The following is an 18,823-nucleotide window of genomic DNA, read 5'->3' as shown; positions in this document are numbered from 1 at the left end:
ACCCGCACCTCAGGACTCCTCCCAGGGTGAGCTCTAGGGCACATGGTTTACCTGCAGGAGCCCAGAGGTAGGAAAGCAAACACCATAAATCATCAGGAAGCCCGTGTAAATATTTTATAGCTGGGACAGTAAATAATGCAGCTCCCTGGACACAGTCAACCCAGTTCATCTGTCCCACATCCAGCACTCTGTCTGGGCCCGTCTCTTGCCTTGTATTTTTTAAACAAATGCTGAAGCCCAGTGCTGGGCACTTTCCTATGCACCATCTTCACTGCTTAGCCTTTGCTCAGACTGCTCCCTCTGCCTGGAACACCTTTGTCCCTAAGCCTGGTTATTCCTCCTCCTCCCTAAGGAGTCACCTCCTCCAGGAAGCCTTCTTTGATTTTCTGGATGGGTCAGGGGTTCTTCTGACTCTCACAGTGCTTTCCCCATCTGGGCTCTGCTAGACTTCCCCCATCTGGGCTCTGCTCACTCTGTGAGGTCTTTTCCTGGTGATTTGCCTGCTCTCTCTCCGTCAGCTCTAAGAGAGCAATCACATCCCTTGAGTTGAATGCAAGCCTTGGCATACAGTAAGTGCTCAACGAATAATGTTGAAAGATGGAATGTTATCTCGTTCAATCCTTAACTAAGTCTGTGAGGCAGGTGTTGCTGTGTTATTACTATAATCCTATGTCACACACAACAAAACTGAGGCCCCAGTGGCAGAGCTGGGACTGACTTCCCACCCGTCTGGCCCTCCCTGAGTCTGATGCTTTCTCAATAACCCATCTGGGAATACACCCCTTTCCCCTGCAGACCTCAAACTCCTTGAATCAGGGACCCTCTGTTTCTGCTCAGGGAGGCTCTTGACCCCTGCCAGAGGCTCTGACGTTCAGTGGGTGTTAATCTATGTGTATGAAAGACTACAAAAGGCAAGTCATGGTCAGGACCTTGTCTTCAACCTGGGAGGGAAGGCACAATGCGGGCCTGGGGAGCAGGAGGCCAGGCAAGGGGACCTGTGCTTCTTGGGCCCCAAGGCAGCCCTGGAAAGAGGTTTGTTCAGGGAGGGTCCCTGATGCAGCAGCTGTGGAAGGTGCTCAGATGCAGCAGCCCAGATGCCTTGGGTCTCAAGGCACTGCACCACTTTGGGGCCAAGTCCTTAACCAGGCCATCACTGCCTCACAGCAACCTGAGACGTGAAGACAGATGATCCTGTCTACCCTCTTCCCATCTTGTGTCAGGCGCTGAGAACGAGGACAAAGAAATCAGGGCACAGGCAGTGCAAGGTGGGACAGGACAAGGATAGCTTTGCACAGAAGTCCTGGCCTGACCCTGGCCTCAATCCTCAGCAGAAAGTGGGCGGCAGAAGGGTGGGTAGATGGGTTTCGACTTGTATGTCAATTCCGGCTGGTTGCTGATGGCTCCCTGAAGCTGTTGTTAAGAAGGATTCTAGGGGCACCTGGGTGGCTCAGTCAGTTAAGAGTACAACTTCGGCTCAGGACATGATCTCGTGGTTTGTGGGTTCGAGCCCTGTGTCGGGCTCTGTGCTGACAGTACAGAGCCTGGAGCCTGCTTCAGATTCCGTGTCTCCCTCTCTCTCTCCCCATGCCCTGCTTGCGTTCTGTCTCCCTCTCAAAAATAAGTAAACATTTAAAAAAATTATATATATATAAAATAATGCATATAATAATATATAATATTGCACATTATATATACATATATATGTATATATATATGTATATATACTCATGTATATATATACATGAAGGAGTTTGAGCTGTATCTCTCCAGGCTCAGCAAGAAGTGCTGCGATCAATTACCAATACCTGCCACAAGCAGAGTGGGCCACACTAGCCCATCTCAGAATTTGCTCCCTCATTTGACTTCTCAGCTCTCTGAACAGAAGAGGACAAAATAAAGGGTGGTGGGTTCCTTGTTGATTGCTAACAAGGTCAGTGCAGAAGTCATCACCCTTTGTGGAGATGGAAATACGAACACATGGCCTCTTTACCAGTGTATCTGTAAGAGCCAGGAAGGGAATAGGGAGAAGAGAACGGGAAAGAATAACAGAGAGCAAGTGAGAAGTCAGATGCTCATAAGGATTTCCTGGCAATGTGACTGAGACCCTGAGTCCAGGGACAAGGGCAGGCCTGGCTCTGCCCTCACCAGTAAGCAGGAACCAAGAGTTTTCCAAGGCAAATTCCAGAGATAATCCAGACAAAGGCCCAGGTGTTGGGGCCTTGTGTTGCAGGGGGCAAGCTTTCCACGCCTGTTAGACCCGGGTGTCCCCACTGGGCCCAGCTTGTTTGAGGGGCACACAGGGTCAGGTGGGGCTCTGCGTGAGCCCCTGCCCTCACACAGTTTTCCAAGTTGTGGGGGAAGAATCTAGTAGGATCAGAGCAGGCAGGGATGGGCAGGATGTCCCCTCTGGGCTGAGAAAGTCTGGGCGGGCCCCCAGGGAGGGGTGGCAGGGTCGAGAGGGCCAACTGTGAGGCTGCCAGACCATATGTGCTACCCTTGTTCCCCCAACTCCCACTGCCCCTTGGGCATTTACCCTGTGAGGCCATGCAGGCAGGATCCACACAGACATTCACAGTTGGGGAAGAAGGCTCTGGAAGAGGAGCTCTGTCCTTCCCCTGCCAGCTGCCAATGCCTCCATATCTGTCTCTTGTCTGGCTCCACCCGGGCCAGGTACCAACTGTCACACCCTTGCTCCTGTGGCTTTAGGGGAAGCCTGGCCTAATGACTATGAACTCTGGCCTGGAATGCAGAACAGTGGGGTGTGAGGCTCAGTTTTGCTGTGTCTTGAGCATGTCATTCAGCCTCCCTGGCCTTCAGTATTCCCTCCTGTGAAATGGGGTTCCTGATGGTACCCACTCACATCGTAAAGGCTTTGTGGGAGGCTTGTCAGTTAAAGAACATCAAGTGTTATCTCAGGGCCTGGTAGGTTGTGAGCACTTGATAGGTGGGGGCTGGAATTATTATCATTATTATTCTAATCTGAGACCAAGTTCATGTTTTCCACACCATCTGCAGAGTCCAGATTCTACCCAGACTCCCAGGGGACCACTTCCAAGACTGATAGATGCGCAGGATGGTGGCAAGTCCTGGTGCTGGGGATCTGGGATGCTCTGAACCTGAAGGCCTAGGACAGAGCAAGATGGGGCAGGCAGGGGCTCCCTGTAGCTCCGTGGCCCCTGAGCTGGCCGAGTTCTGTGCGGTGCATAGTCGGCCATCCCAGGCCACTTACAATTCTCTTTCAGCACTAACAAGGTTAGTAGCAGGGTCAGCGCAGGAGCTCTGGGGCACTGAGCAGGAGCAGCTATTGTCAAGTTTTATTATGATGCCCAGACAGTGCTCTTGGGCAGCCCTTACCAGCTGCCCATTGCCTAGTACGGATAAAGGTTGAGTTCTTTGGGGAGAAGGCCCTTCCAAAAAGGTTGACCTCTGCAGGGTGCAAAGGTTTCGGGAGCCCACGTCTCCCCAGAACCACCTCTGCTCTGAGGATCCTGGAGCAGCTGGGAAACCTGATGGGGAGCACCCAGGGCACTCTTAGACACAGTGTGAAGCCATAGTATGGAGCAGCAGCCTGGGAAGCCAGGGACCCGCAGTGGACTCTCCATCCCCGTCCCCTCCCCTTCGGTCTCCCCGACCTCCTCCTCCCCTTAGCCACCCAGGCCTTGGTCTTATGCGGGAAGATGCTGGCATGACTCCCACTGGGGTGGCTAGGAGTAAGGGTGCCTCAAGGGCAGACCCTGAGCTGGGGAAGTCAAGAAATGTGTGGTGGACAAACGCTTCTGAGCCGTGTCTCTGGGCACGGGGATGCCACCACAGGAAAGCCAGTCTTTACTATGTGTCCACACTGTATTTGGCCCTCACAGGGTGGTGTCACATGGGTGGTGGCATAGGGAGTGACCAGGAGAAGAGGACATGGCCCTCAAGGGAGTGACACTGCAGGCATATAGGCCCCAAGATGGTCACATGCCAGAACCATGGCACCAGGGAGTACGAGACCCAAGGACAAAAGTTCCAGGATCAACGGTGAAGGAAAGAAGTGTGTTTGAGGTGGCCCAGGAGCCCCCTCCACACACTCATACCCTTACCATTGAGCTGCTGGTCAGATTCCCAGTAGCCCTTGGTGAGGGCTGAGCCACCGAGCTCAAAGGTCAGAAGGGCAAAGACTGGTGAAGGTTCCTTGGATTCACACCCACTGGTGCCTTCTCAGGTAGCCAAACCTTATGCTCAAGGAGCAGGCTGTCATCAGCCTCAGGCACTGCCTTGGGGGAGGGAAGCTGGGAACTTGAGCAAGTAGAATTCTGTCTCCCCACCCCGACTGGGCCAGGGCCATTAAGAGCATGGGGCAGGGCACTCCAGTCCCTGCCCCTTGGGCCCCAAGAACGCCTGGCAGCATGAATATGAATAATAAAGGCCATGCCTTCATTTATCCATTCACTTCAAGGTGCTTTTTGCAGCCATTCCTGCTTCTAGGCTTTTGCTTTCGTTGCGTCCTCTGCCTAGAAAGCTCTAGTCTCCTGATCTTCTCCCTTCATTCCTGTCTGGGAAACCCCTTCCCCAAGCCTTCATTCCCCATTGTCTTCAGCACAGGCCCACCTGCAGGCTTAGGCCTTTGCATGGCACCCAAGGCACTGAGAATGTAACCACCGTCCCACCCCCGCGCCCCACAACTGACCCTTGGGTTACCTTGCACAAGCCCCAAAGGCCCACCTCACTGTTTACTGGAACTGGGCTTAGATGTAGTGAGTTCATTAGCTCTGAGTCTTTGCTCCAGCTCCTCCTTCTGCCTGGGGTGCCTTCTCTGTCTTCTCACCCCCACTTCCCTTGTCCTCCTGGCCTGGGCCAGGGGCACCTTTGCAGTAGAGCTTTCCCTGCTTCCTCAGCACCCCCATACAAAACCTATCACACAGTAGGTGCCCGTGAAATGATGGCAGGAAGGAAAGAACAATGAATTATGTTCTATTCTCAGCTCTGTTGGGATATGTTGCTGGTAACCTGGGAGTGACTTTGCTTGTCGGAAGCTTGGTCTCCCATGACACAGTGTTAAATCAGAGTTGGATGAAATGGCTTGCATTAAGCTTCTAAGAACCTTAGATTTAATGCAGAGGCTTCAGGCTATGGAAGCTTCCCTGCCCATCCCCCTATATACCCTGATAATAACAAAATTAAGTCATATAGCAGAAGTCTCAGTGATCTATGGAGAATGCATCTGATCCAGGCACTGTGCCAGACCCTTGTCTGGTCCACACTCCCTGAGCTCTGAGGGGTACAAAGGGCCCCATTTATAGATAAGGGAGTTGAAGCAAGGTGCCTTGCCCAAGGTCACACAGTTCAGGGGCTGAGCTCCCTGCAAGAAGGCCAGCCCCCATCATCCCAAAGGGGCTCCTGACCTCCTACCAGGGCCCCCTATGTTTAGCCACTGCCCTCCAACATAATAGCTGTAAGGATAGGCCCTTTTGCTAACTCTTGTTCCTGATCTCAGGAGGCTCGGGCTCAGAGGCTGGGCTGCCTTGTGAGCTGGGAATCTCATAGGCATGTAAAAGGGAATAGGAGTTTCTGGAGGGCCGTCACCCATGCATTTGGCAGCAGGGATACTCCAGCCCCGCATCCCTGCCAGCCAGAGGAAAACAGGTGCCTGGCCTCCTAAATCATGCTAGACCCCATGCCCTCCTCTGGTGGGGATACTTCTAAGTCAATCTGGGCCCAGCCCAAACAGTCTTGTAAATATCTGCCCCCTTTCCAGTTTCCTGAGAAGTTGTCCTGGCCATGCCCCTGTCAGAACCAACTGCTGGGTGGCAGAGCCTGCCCCCCACCTCAGCATCCATCCTTTGTGTAGAGAAGGGACCAGAGACCCTCTGCAGGACAGGTGGACAAACCAGGCCCTGGGCTCCTGTCTCAGTCTCCTCCAGTAACTTGTGTGGCCTAGGGCAAGGATTCACCCGAGCCTCGGTTTCCTCACCTGTGGGATGGGATCGGCATGCCTGCTCTACCCAGGTGTAGGCAATTAGACAGCAATTAGCGGGCTCTGGGTGGAAGTGGGGGAGCCTCTCAGCCAAGGGGTAAAGAGAAGAGTGTGGCTGGGCAGAACTGCAGGACATGATTCCTACACCCCTCCAAACTGTACTCCCATCTGTGCTCTAGGCAGACCCTCATGCATACCTGGGAAGGAGGGAGAGATGAGATGGGGAAGGCAGGAATCCTCCTCCCCCTTCCCTCACTTGGTCAGTTAATCCTTGTGGTCACAGAGAACTAGGTCTCTCATGGTCATTCCGTAGTGTTTCAGAGAAGCTGACCTACCTGCCCAAGGTCACCCAGCCAGAGAAGGTTGAACCGCGGGGAAGTCTGGCTGCCTGGGGCTCAGGCTTAACCACCAGGGGCCCCTGCCTCTAAAGCCACCAGCTCTTCCTCCTGAAAGCCTGGAAGCTGTAGCCTCACACAGATCTGGGGACCTGGCCCTGCCACCTGACCTGCCAAGTGGCCTCGGGCAATAGCCTCACCTATCTGAGTCTCCGTTTCCTCACCTATAAACTGGGGCTACCCTGACTTTGCAGGTTGCCCTGAGCATTAAACAAGAGGCTGTTTTGACTGCTCAGCCCCTGGCAGGACCCAGTATCATCCTAGTGGCAAACTGATATGTACCATGCTGTTGCTCCCTCATACAGCTGGAGCCATCAAGGCCTGGAGGGGCAGGGGCCTGCCGGGATCCCGCAGCTAGCCAGAGTCAGAGGCATGGCAGGCCAAGCCCCCAGCCTTGTGGTGCTTGCCCAGGCATCTCCCCACGCGTGTCCACTGGGCGCCCACGTTAGCCTCAGCTGTGCTCCAGGTCCACCCCTGGTTAGTCCTCCAGAAGTTTACCTTGTGCCTACCTCCCATCAGACAAGACACAAGATGCCAGGCCTGCCCTCAGCTACTAGGGTTCCCTCTGAGCTGGGACTCAGCTAGGGGACTACGATCAGTGGGGGAGGATGCTGAGGTCCAGGTAACCCAAGACCTGGTGGCTCTGGTGAAAGCAGACTCAGGAGATAATTGGGATAGGAGCAATCAGCTGAGGCCCTATAGAGCAGGTGGGACAGGGCTCCGGGAGTCATCCTGAGACCCCCTGGTTGTCCCCTGCCCTTACTTCTCCCTGTACTCTATTCTCTCTTCCTCAGAGACCTGAGGGAGGAGGCTCAGGCTTGGCAGCTGGACAGGGATGAGTGAAGAAGAAATCCTGAGTGGTGGTGTTCCCCAGGGATAGAAGGCACACTGTGCCTTGATGGCTGAGGTCTGCCTAACTGGGTACACGTGGTTAGGGAAAGCTTCCTAGAGGAGGACCTGCCTGAAGATGGAGGAGGAGGTAGCTGGGCCTGGAGCACCAAGCAAAGGGAATTGTACAGGCAAATGCCCGAGGTGAGAAATTGCAGGGTGTTGTCCGGTGGGAACTGAAAGAACTTCCTCTTACTGGAGTTCAGGGGCTAAGCCATGCTGGGCCTGGTGGTCATGTGTGGACTTTGTCCTTTGTCCTGAGAGATCCTTCAGGATGGGGAGTGCATACTCCTTGACACGTTAGGAGGATTGTGTGGATGCTGTGAGGAGAAAAAATTGTGGGGGTGGGGCAGTGGGGTCCTGAGTAGACAACACTGCAGATGGCCAGGCAAGAGACACCAGTGGCCCTGGCCAGGATGGCGACAGTGGGGACAAATGAATGTGAGAAGTCAGAATGGGAGACTGAGGTGCTGAGGGGACAAAGTTTCCACAGTGACCTGGGGCCGGGCTGGGGTGGCAACCACTGTGTGTGGGGGAAACTGAGCATGGGAGAAGGCCAAAAGGCTGCCTAGAGCAGGCTCACTTCGATCCATCCCAGCCTCTGGGAATCCTTTCTTCCCTCCCCATCTTTTGGAACAAAGTTTCTGCCTCAGGGAAGAAAAGTTTATGTTATTTTTTTACTTTGTAACATGGCTGTGCCAGGCACACACACACACACACACACACACACACACACACACACACACAGCACCCCCAACCACCTGCCTTCTTGAAAGCCTGAGAGAAAGTGTGGAAGCTTCCTTGGGGCCTTCCTCTCTAGATTCCAGTGGCTTCATGAGGAAGGAGGTATGGAAGGAGGGTGTTTGAGGAACAGGAGGAAAAACTGGGCATTTCTGCCACACCCCCCTTTCCAACCACCCCACCCCCACCCACCCACATATACACCATCAGACCTTAGGTACACACACAAGAACCAAAGTCACGTGCCACAGAACACTCCCACTGCAGCCCCTAAAGCCCAGCATTCAACCCCCCTCACAATTTCCCCAATTCCTGCTTTATCTTCCCTCCTGGCTTGCCCTGGAAAGGAGTGGTGCCGGCACACACACAGGCCCAGGGGAGCTACCTTCCCACCCCAGAGGACACACCAGCATGGCTGCTTTGTAACATGATGGAACTAGAGCAGACATCAGCATGAACTTCTCAGGCTTCCAGGTTGTGAAACCTGAGGCCAAGTTGAAAGTCTAGTTCATCTTCTTTGAAAGGTCCCCAAGCATGATCCTAGATCTCCCCCACACCTGGCAGCTCCTGTGATTCTGGGCCTGGTACCTGGAGCTGAGGCCTCCGTTCCAGTGCCCACCTTGGGGAAGCCTGCTGCAGCTATACTCAGCTGGCCTGAGTCCTCTCCCCACTGGCCTAGAGTGGGGGTGTAAAGGTCCCCACATGAAATCTGCCTGAGGGCTTAGATTCTGTACCCCAGCCCTTGACCCAAATGCCATCCTCTATCCAGAAATTTCAGCCTTCTTCCTCCCCTTCCTCCACTGCCCTGGGATGAGGGCCCAGTTGTTCACAGGCCCCAAGGGGCTGGCCTGGGAACTGGCTGTGTTTCTTGCCCTAAGGGCTCGCCATTCCTGCTGCCCAGGCCTGCCCAGCAGCCTGGCTGCCTGCCTAGCTGCTGTGGCCAAGGTGGCCACAGCCTGTGCCCACAGAAGCCTGTGGGCAGAGGCAGGGCTCAGGCGTGTGAAGGCGGTGGGGGTGGGCAATAGTCTGAGGGTGAGACTCTAATCCCCCAGGAGGTTAACTTCTGTCTCTGCCCACTGCAGGCAGAAGTATGTCTCGGCCAAGGGAGCTCACAGTCTGGGGAGGTGGGCTTGGATAGCCCAGTAGCAGTCTGTTTCTAGTCCTGGGCACAGGCTGGGTCCTCTGCTCCTAACATTTCTTTCTTTTTTTAATTAAAAAAAAAAAAAACAACGTTTTTTTAAGTTTATTTTTGAGAGAGAGGCAGAGAGCACGAGAGGGGTGGGGGCATTGAGAGAGGGAGACATAGAATCCGAAGAAAGCTCTAGGCTCTGAGCTGTCAGCACAAAGCCCACAGCAGGGCTCAAACTCACGAAATCTGAGATCATGACCTGAGCCGAAGTCGGATGCTTAATCAACTGAGACACCTAGGCACCCCTGCTCCCAACATTTCAATCCATCCTCAGAGCAGCCCTAAGGGGTAAGGGAGCCCCAAGGGGGCTACTCAAGGTCACACAGCCAGTTAGTGTGGAGCTGCATGTTAGTTCTTCCTACTCTGGAGCCTCTGCCCCATGTGGTTGGTGCCTCAGGAGAGACCCTGGACGGGGTGGGTGGGGTGAGTAGAGTTGAGGGGAGAGTTCATAGAAAGCAGAGGACCTCCTTGGTTAGGGGCAGGCATCTGGGAGGCTCCCTGGAGGAGGACTTTTTTTGTAGGGGGCCTGGTTAAATGGTTAAGAACTTGATGGGATGACATTCCAGTGGCAAAGCACAGCTTGAGCAGAGGCAGGGGTTTTGATGAACAGTGGGGGGGGGGGGGGGGGGGGGAGGGGGAGGGGGCAGGTGAGTGGGTTGGCTAGGGTGTCCTGGTGCCCCAGGGCCTCTTATACTGCTTGAGGACCTGGGATGGAGGGTGCTGGCTATGGGAGTGTATGGGCACTTTGCTCAGGCTCTGCTGGTCCAACTGGCCCAACCACTTCTTTTCAGGCCCTGCTCACAGTCCTGCTGAAAGCTGTTGGCAAACTCTGGGTGACGTCTGGGTCAGGAACCTAGGATCCCCCAGTCCTGATCTCGGGGCAAAATTATTAAGGGGTCCTGAGCCCCATAGTGCTCCGTCATCTCCTCTAGAAAGCCTGCCCTGATTTTGGCCTCCAATAGAACAATTTCTAAGATGCAATCACAGCGTGGAGGGTAGGTCTGTCAGGGGAGATTAAGTTATTGGAGGAATTATGGGAGATTTCTACTTTCCTCTGAAAGCTAGTCTTTATTTTCCTTATTTGCTCTGTTTTTCATCAGCAACCGCTAATGTGTAACATTACTTTTCTAGGTTTCTGTGACTCTCTCCCTATCTCTCATCCCCCATCCACCCCTGTCCTCCGATCTTCTTACAGGTTCCCAGCTAGCTAGCAGGATGCTGGACCACCTTCACTCCCAGGACCTTTGTTGCGCCATCCATGAAATGGGCGTGTTCAGGTCTCCCCGACTTTCAGGCACTGAGCCGGCAGCGGGGAAGGGCTAGGAGAAGGCGCCGCCCGGCGCCGGGGCCCAGGTGTCGGCGCCAGTCCAACCTCCAGGTGGCTGCGCAACCCGGAATAGAGCCGTCTCTTTTATACCAGGCCCACGTCACAGGGATGGGCGGGGCCTCCGGCCGGCCTCGGAAAGGCTTCCCTGGGGCGGGGCGGGGCCGGGCCCCCGGCCAGTGGGTACCCGAGCGCGGAGACGTGCCTGCGGGGGCGCGTGTGGCTGTCGGGGTGGAGATGGGATGTTTGTGCTGCACTGGGGACGCCAGTGTGCCTGCGGTTCTTCCCTACCCTCCCTACATAGAGGGCTGCCTTCCCGCGCTGGGCCTGCCTCCAGTTCCCCACGGGCTAAAGGGCTCAGTGAGCTACATGTGCTGGGGGGGTGGGTGTGTGTGTGGAGTGAAACTGAGGCATGGCCAGGCCAGGGGGCTGGCAAGCCCTGTGGGTGACTGGGCTGCTCAGACTCCCAGGTGTCAGAGCCTAGTGTGAGACCCAGCAGATCAGAGCAGAGGGTGCTGTTGCGTGTGCGGGATAGGAGAGGTGGAGGTGGTGGAGAAGGCTCCCTTGGGTCTCTGTGTCAAGAAAAAGCCTTCCTTCTGTTTCTGCCTCTGACAGCACCGACGTCTATCCAGCCCCCCTCCACACCCCTTTGGGTGTGGAGCCAGAAGTGGGGACTCAGGCAGGCAGGGGCTGTGCCATGGTCAACGTGGGACTGGGGCAGGCCAGGTGCTGCATACCGGTAATAGCTCCAGAAAAAAACCCCGTGTCCCGTGCTCTCAGAAAACACCTGCCTCTTGCCTACTCCCAAGTATTTCCCAAGTTTCACCTGAACACAAATATACTGACTACAGAACTTGGGGACTATTAGCTGGGCCTCATCAACTCTTTATTTGGCAGTTAACACCAACACAGACTGAGTCTCATGCCTAGTGCCCCGTGAGCCTGGTCTCCCCATCCTCCCAACCACCCACCAGGCCAGTATTACCTTTATCATCTCCATTCCACAGATGAGGAAGCTGAGGCACAGTTAAGTCACAGGTCCAGGGTGTGAGGAAGATGTGAACCTGACCCCTCTAGGCCTTGGCTTGGCACTCTACTACCATGTGGCGCTGCTCCCAAACTCACTGCCCTTGCTTGCCCCCTACCCAGTGCCTGAGGCTGAAATCCCTGCTCATGACCATCTTGGTGGCCTGAGGTATAGCCACAGGTTGGACCATGTCCCATGTGCCCTTCCAACCTTCATCCCCCAACTGCTCTGCCATCCCCAGAAATCACCCAGGTGCAACATCCTTGCTGGCCCGGGCCTCCTGCTCCAGAAACATGAGTGACTCTACCTTGGCCAGGCCAGCACTCTGGGTGTGATGAGGATGGTGCTGGCAGCCAAAGTTTCAGGGATGGGGATGATGATACGGAGAAGCAGAAACAGAGAGCGAGAGGCAGAGAGGCCAGGACAAGGACCAACTCTTGGCAGGGATCAAGGGTGGGGGGGACCCTATCCTGCCCTCAGGTAGGTGGGCCCCAGGGACAGAAGAAGGTTTAGGCCTTTTCTAGGTTGCTTGGCTGAGTCCTGGACTTCCTGCAGAGGGGCCTGGGGGCCCCCAGGGTTCATGGTCTATGGGTGGGGTAGGGGCTGCACTGGTCATGCTAGCCCTCCTCTGGACAAACCCTCTAGGGAATCCACAGAGAACTAGCCCTGGGCGGATGCTGGGGGTAGGAGACTGGATGCTGTCCACCACTATCTGTGATGGGCCTGTTTCCTTGGCTGCAAACCCGGAGGAGGAAGAAGAGAAAGTACCACTTCCTGGTGGCTGCCATGGGCCCAGCCCTGCTTGGGGATTTACACCCTATGTCATGAGAGGCCATCAAGGGCTCTTCCAAGGCTGACAGCCTGTGACTCAGCAAAGTGATGATACCTGTGCCCCTGGCCAGTGTGAGCTGAGCCCTCACCAGGTGTCCACCCTGGCTGAGGTTTCCCGCACATCATCTCACCTAACCCTTACTCAGCCCCTGACATGAGTCTGTCATCAGCCCCTTTTTCAGGTGAGGACTCAGGATCGGAGAGGTGTGGTCGCCTGCCTCAGGTCATACAGTTAGCATGTGATACAGCCAAGGCTAGCTTCCAGGCCTCAGTAGGCCCTTTGAAGGCCTGGAGCAGGCAGGTTATGAGGGCACAGAGGCAAGCTCTCATGGACCCTGCCCTGGCCCACCCAGTGTGGCACCCAGGAACAGTTCCACCATGCACAGTGGCTCCAGCTGACTTTGGTCTGGACTCCCTGGACCCCACCCAAGCTTATTCTCTCTGGGGCCCCTGGTCGCAGCGTTTGTCTCTGCATCCTTCCTCTGCCCTTGTCACAGTGTGGCCTGCACAGCCTTAGCCTCTCTGCCCCTTTTGGGTTATCACACTTCCCCTTGAAGTCTCCAGAAGAGAAAGATTGGCTGAGGCCAGTGTGTGCTCACAGCCCCTGAGCCCACGTGTCTGCATAATCCTCAGGGCCCAGAAAGTACTTCCTGGTGTCTAATTTCAATCTTTCTTGCTCTCACAATACCAGCCCTGCTCTAAAGCCTTGGTTCTCAACAAGGTGTGATTTTGCCTGCTCCCCTGCCCCTCTCCCTGCCCCAGGGACATTTGGCAGTGTCTGGAGACATTTTTATCCGTCACAACTTGAGGGAGAGGAGGGCTATTGACATCTAGCGGGTAGAGGGCAGGCATGCTGCTAAACAGCCTGGAAGGCACAGGACAGTCCTCATAACAAAGAATTATCTGGCCCAAAGGGCAATAGTGCTGAGATTGAGAACTCCGGACGTAAAACATGGGCTTTGGAGCCAGGCAGACTTTGGTTCGAATCCTGCTTCTACCATTCACTAGCTCTGTACCCCTGGGCAAGTGGCCTTGCTTCTCTTTGAGACTCAGTTTGCTCTTCATTCAAAGTGACACTAACAGTAACCCTTACCTTATAGGGTCTGAGAACTGATTGAATTGAACATATCCAATACTGGGCACGGGGCCTGGCACTGGGGAAGCTCCATTAGTGATAGCCATTATTCTTCCTTTCCATTTTCTAAGGTGAACCTCAGGGTGTGGGAGCAAAGTTCCCGTGGCTGGATCTGGAGATCCCCGAGGGTCAACCCTCCTTTGCCCTCTCTCCAGCAGTCCTTGGTACAGGGTGGACCTATTGTTGATGCTGAGGGAGAGAATACTTGCCGAGGTAGACCTGGAGGGAGGCACCAGAAAGGAAACTTGATCCCGGGTGGACAAAAGTCACCTGAAGCTCACCTTCCCTCCAGCCCAACTCCAGGGAAGCCATGGGGTGGGGTGGGGGTGAGAGAATGAGGACACAAAACACACTAATGAATACGTTCCCTTAGCTCAGGGAAGTACCATGGATTCACAGCTGGGCATCAGGGAGGAGTGTCATGTGAGTGGACACAACCAAGACAGGTAGAGACATGGGGGTGGGTGGGAAATGGCATTCGGGGCCCAGAGAATAGAATGTTCAAAGGTCCTGTTGTGAGGGGTAAGGCATAAGGTTTATTTTCCAAATGATATCCAGTGTGGTCAGAGGGGTCCAGCTTGGTGGAAAAAGCCTACCCCAATGGGGCAATAGGACTACAAACATGGACATAAACCAGTTCTCAAAATAGGCCCTCCCTTCCAGGTATAGGATACCTGTGTCCCTGTTTGCTCTGTGATAAAAAGAGTCATTGTAGTTTTTCTCTTTCCAGTCTAAACCCACCCCCCCCTTAAAACAGAGTTTTGGGATCCACATCTCTGCCAGGGCTCTCCATCCCTGGAGGTCTCACTAAACACCTCCTTCTCCCAATCTAACTGCAGCCCCATGACCCACCTGGTCTGTCCTGTTCTCCCCATACATCTTTCACAACCCAGGGTCCTCCAACCTGCACAATGTGGCAGCCTCTGTCCCTATCCATTCTCCCAGGAGGCCACTCCAGTGTAACAGCTGCCACCACCTGCTCCTTGAGAAAACCAAAGTCTCTGCCATGAGCCCCTTGGATCAACTCAGGCCTCCTCAGGAATTGCCCCTCATTTCCAATCATTAGGCTTCAGCAGGGAAGAGCTGTCTAGGTGTTCCCCTGGAAGGTCTGGGACCTGGAACCCTCTTCTTTGCCTCTGGAAAATAACATTTCTTTGGAGTATGGAGTCATCAGCTCTTTCCTTTCTGAGCTTTGAAGGCAAGGGAATGGACTCCTTGGGTCCCTCACCATCCCCAGACTTTAGGCCCAGAGGGTACCCAGTGAATGAATGAGTTATGCCTGACAACCAAGTTTCAAGTGTGGAAGGAAGCTCAGGTGCCTATTAGGGGCGGTGGGGAGCTATGGACGGTGGGGGCAGGAGAGCAGAAAGCTGAGGGGTCAGGATAGGGGCTGCTCCTGGAATCTCTCGACCAGCAGTGATGAACCAGCTAGAGCCTCCCACCCTGGAGCTTTCTCAGCCACTCTCAGGGCCAGGGACGGGACGAGCCGGCCTGGCAGCAGGCACCGGGCCCAGCCGCGTCTGCACTCCCACCAACAAAAAGGGGCGGGGGGGAGAGAGAGAGAGAGAGAGAGAGAGAGAAAGAGAGAGAGACCGGGCGCGGCGGGCCAGCTGGCCGGTGGGGAGTCCCGGGCGTGGGCGCTGGGAGCTGGGGAAGCCCCGCCGGCACCTCCCAGGCTACGGTGTGAGAGGGGTGGAGAATGGGGTGGGGGGGTTGGGAGAGCGTCCTCCTCCCGCGGGCCTCATTGTCCTCCTCTGTAAAGTGGCGCCCCTTCTGAGGGCTGGTACGCGCGCCAAGGTCTGGCAGGGGCCGAGGTGCGCCGGGACCGGCCGAGAGTGACCGGCACCGGGAGGCGGAGGCCGGGACCCCCTCCTCTCCGCGGCGGGGGCGGGGCCTTAGGGGGCTGGCCCTTGTGAAGGCGGGCCCTGAGCGGGGGCGGGGCCGTGGCAGGCACCTGGGTGAGGTCGCGCCGCCCCGCCCCCTTGCACTTCCGTGTGCAGCGGCTCGAGAGAGGGAGGCTGCGGCACCGGGATCCCCGGAGCGACCCTCGGCATCCGCCCGCCGCGCTGAGGCCCGGACGGGACTCAGCGGCCTCCGGGCCCGTCCCGGTCGGGCCCGCATCGACCCCCAGTCCTCGCGCGAGCCCCGGAACGGAGCAGGGAGCTGGACCCCAGACGTCGAGACCCCTGGCGCCTGGAGGTGCGCGGGAGGTGAGTGAGGGCCGGGACCGGACGAGGGAGCCGGGCTACCCTTAGGGCGCGCCGCCCCTCCCTTCCCCCTCTCCAATCCGGTTCTCGTTTCCAAAACTGAGAAACTGAGCCGCGGCCAGCGAAAGTCCCCGCCGCGCTCCGAGACCCGCCGGTGCCTCCGTCCCCGGTCCGTCGGTCTGTCCCTCCGTTCAGCGGTACGGGCCGAGGCCCTCTCGTTGGTCTGCTCCCGGCCCCTCTACCCGCCAGTATGTCCCTAGACCCTCCGAGCGTCCGCCCGTCCCCGTCGATTCCCTGGGGCCCTCGGTCGGTCCATCTGTCCCCACCCCCTCTTGTGTTCCCGCGTCCGCGTCTTCCTAATCTTGATCTGTCTGTCCTTAGACCTCCGCGTGCCCCACCCCCACCGCACCTCCCGCCGCCCCTGGATCCCGTCCTCCCAGAGCCGCGCCCCCAACCCACGCTCGTCGCCCCCTGCCGGTCCCGCCGCCTCTCCTTTTCTACCGCGGAGCAGAAGCCAGGCCGCCTGCCTTGCCTCGCCGCCCGCCCCTGGGTCCCTGCCCGGCCCAGCCGGAGCGGCGCCTCCTTCTCGCTCGCTCTCTACTTTCAGTCTGGGTCTCTCTCTCGGTCTTTCTCCATCTGTCTCCGGCTGGGCGTGGCTCCAGTCTCCACCATCCCCCTTACCGCCCCACCCCTCCGGCCCTCTGAGCCCCCTCGCCTAGAGGCCCCTTCCAGGTCCCGTCGGTCCTAGCCCCTCCGCAATTCAGACGCCACCCCTCCCCCCGTGGGTCCCGGCCAGGTGAGGGGAGAGAGTGGAGGAGATTCGGGGTGAAGAGGCTGGAGGTGGGCACCGTCAGAACTGTCCTACTTCTCTCTCATTTCCTCCCGTGAGAAGGGAGAGCCCCACTAAGCCCCCCACTCACACCTGGTCAGAAGGATTTGCTGTGCGTAAGAGCATCCCCTTCTCCTCTGGTCCCTACCCTATACGGTTGGACTTGACTCCTTGTAATGAGTTGCCTGTATCTGGACATGTAGGTACATTGTGTGTCTGTGTCTGCCTGTGTGTTCTTTGTCACTGTGTCTGGAACTTGCCTCTGTGGTCTTTTCCCACCTGTGTGCCTTCCCTATGTACATGTGTGTATGTCTGTGTGTCCTGAGGCTCTGTGTGCCCTTCGCAACTCTGTGTGCACTATGTCTTGGTGTGTTCTTTATCACCAGACTCCCGTCAATGTGTTGGGGTGTGTGTGTGTCTTTGTGTGCCTATGTGTCCCTTGTGTGTCTGGACAGTCCTATGTTGTACACTGGGTGTGCCATGGTGACCCACTGGCCAAATACATTTGAGCTGTTAGTTTTGGGAGCCTATGTTAGAGTGTTAGCCCACCAGGCTCATGTGTGTGTCTGAGTGTGGGTATGTGTGTAACACTCGTTCTTCCTCTCCCTCTGCTACTGAGCCTCTGTGACCAGGCTGACCTGGTCACCAAGGGAGGGGACTGGTCCCTTGAGTTTCCTTGTTCCTGCTGTGGACTGAGTTGGGGTGCGGTGGACAGGCCGGTAGAGGGCAGTCCTGTGTGTGTGTGTGTGTGTGTGTGTGTGTGTGTGTGTGTGTGTGTGTGATGTAGAGGTGTTTGGACAGCTATACCTAGCTATAGGCTGGTATAAGGGATCTGGTGTGTTCAGAACTGTGGCTGGGCGAGACTGGTGAGTGTGTGACTGGTGGGAGACTCACAGTCTGACTGTATGAAACTGCCAGTCTGTGTGCTAGGGAGTCCCTGTGATTGTAGGGAACCGAGAGTGTGGTGCCTGCGCCCCGAGGTGACAGTGCTAGGTGGGAAGGTGAGAGCCCCAGTGTGTGTGAGCATGTGGGAGGCTGTGAGGGTGTGGATGTGCACGGGGCATCTCAAGGCCAGCCCTGGCTCTTGGGGAGTTGGGGAAGGCCTCTATCTCTTGCCTTCCTCTGCTCCCCCAAGTTGAAGGATACCCGAGGGCAAGTCTTTGGGTTTGCAGTGCTGTGACCAAGACCTAGGGCTCAAATACTCACTGTGCCTCTTATGGGCGCAAGACTGGGGCTAGGCCTCTCTAAGGCTGAGTCCCCTTACCTGCAGAACGGAGAAAGTTGCTGTGAGGACTTGAGGTCCTGTGTCAACAGTCCTCTAACACAGGCTTGCTTGTCAGAGCTCAGCGCATGCTAAGTCTTATTTGGAGACCACTCCCCGCTGCCTACTCTATGGTCTCCATTTTCCTGAGAGCTGGGCTAATAAAAGCCCAGATAGTCCCCCACACATCTTTTCTGTGATGTGTCTGGTGCCCCTCCCATGCCCTTTACCAGACTGCTTTCGGAAGGGCTGAGGGCTGGCAGAGACCCCAGCAGCCTTATTCAGCCCACTTGACACCTGCCCAGTCTCAGCAACACTGATGGGGAAGAAGGGGCTGGGGGGGGGAGGGGACGGTGATTTGGAGCTTGACTGAAGGATGCTGACACCATTTAGCTGCCACAGCTAATTGGAGTTTAAATTCAAATTAGAAATAAAGTACAGACAAACCTGAGGATGCCTCAGTCCCTAGGGAGCAGTGATGGGGGTCTTCAGTGGGAGGAGGAGCTCACATCTTGGGGAGAGGAATCTTTTGTGGAGGCCCAGGCCTTTCAGCCAGGAGACCTGGGACACCTTGCTGCCATTGCCATTCCTTCCTTCTAGGATCTCTCTGGGCCTCAGTTTTTTCAGCTGTATAATGGGCACAATATTAATGTGAGAATCACCTGAGCTAAAAGGTGTAAAACAAAGAATAAAAAAGTGTCATGAGGCACCTGGGTGGCTCAGTTGGTTGAGCATCCAACTTCTGATATCAGTTCAGGTCGTGATCTCCTTGTTCAGAATCGAGCCCCTCGTAGGGCTCCGTGCTCAGCGTGGAGCCTGCTTAAGATTCTCTCTCTCCCTCTCTCTCTCTGCCCCCTCCTTCAAAATAAATAAATAAACATTTTTTTTTAAATGTTTATTTATTTTTGAGACAGAGAGAGACAGAGCATGAATGGGGGAGGGTCAGAGAGAGGGAGACACAGAATCTGAACCGGGCTCCAGGCTCCAAGCTGTCAGCACAGAGCCCGACGCGGGGCTTGAACTCACGAACCGCGAGATCA

At 55.9% G+C, this 18,823-nt stretch overlaps 1 protein-coding gene across 1 annotated transcript in view; it reads left to right on the top strand.

Annotated features, from left to right (window-relative positions):
- The first annotated feature begins 15,676 nt into the window (after positions 1 to 15,676).
- Positions 15,677 to 18,823, top strand: part of PRKCD (protein kinase C delta) — a 29,828-nt gene continuing 26,681 nt past the window's right edge. Inside the window, exon 1 of the mRNA XM_086697933.1 lies at positions 15,677 to 15,696. The gene's annotated coding sequence lies outside the window, so the exon portion shown is untranslated. The remainder of the gene's footprint in view (positions 15,697 to 18,823) is intronic.

Source organism: Puma concolor, chromosome A2 (genome assembly GCF_028749965.1).
Source record: "Puma concolor isolate L17-30 chromosome A2, mPumCon1.1.hap2, whole genome shotgun sequence".
Lineage (NCBI taxonomy): Eukaryota > Metazoa > Chordata > Mammalia > Carnivora > Felidae > Puma > Puma concolor.
Note: the sequence above shows the minus strand (reverse complement) of the source record. Positions and strands in the feature narration are given on the sequence as shown.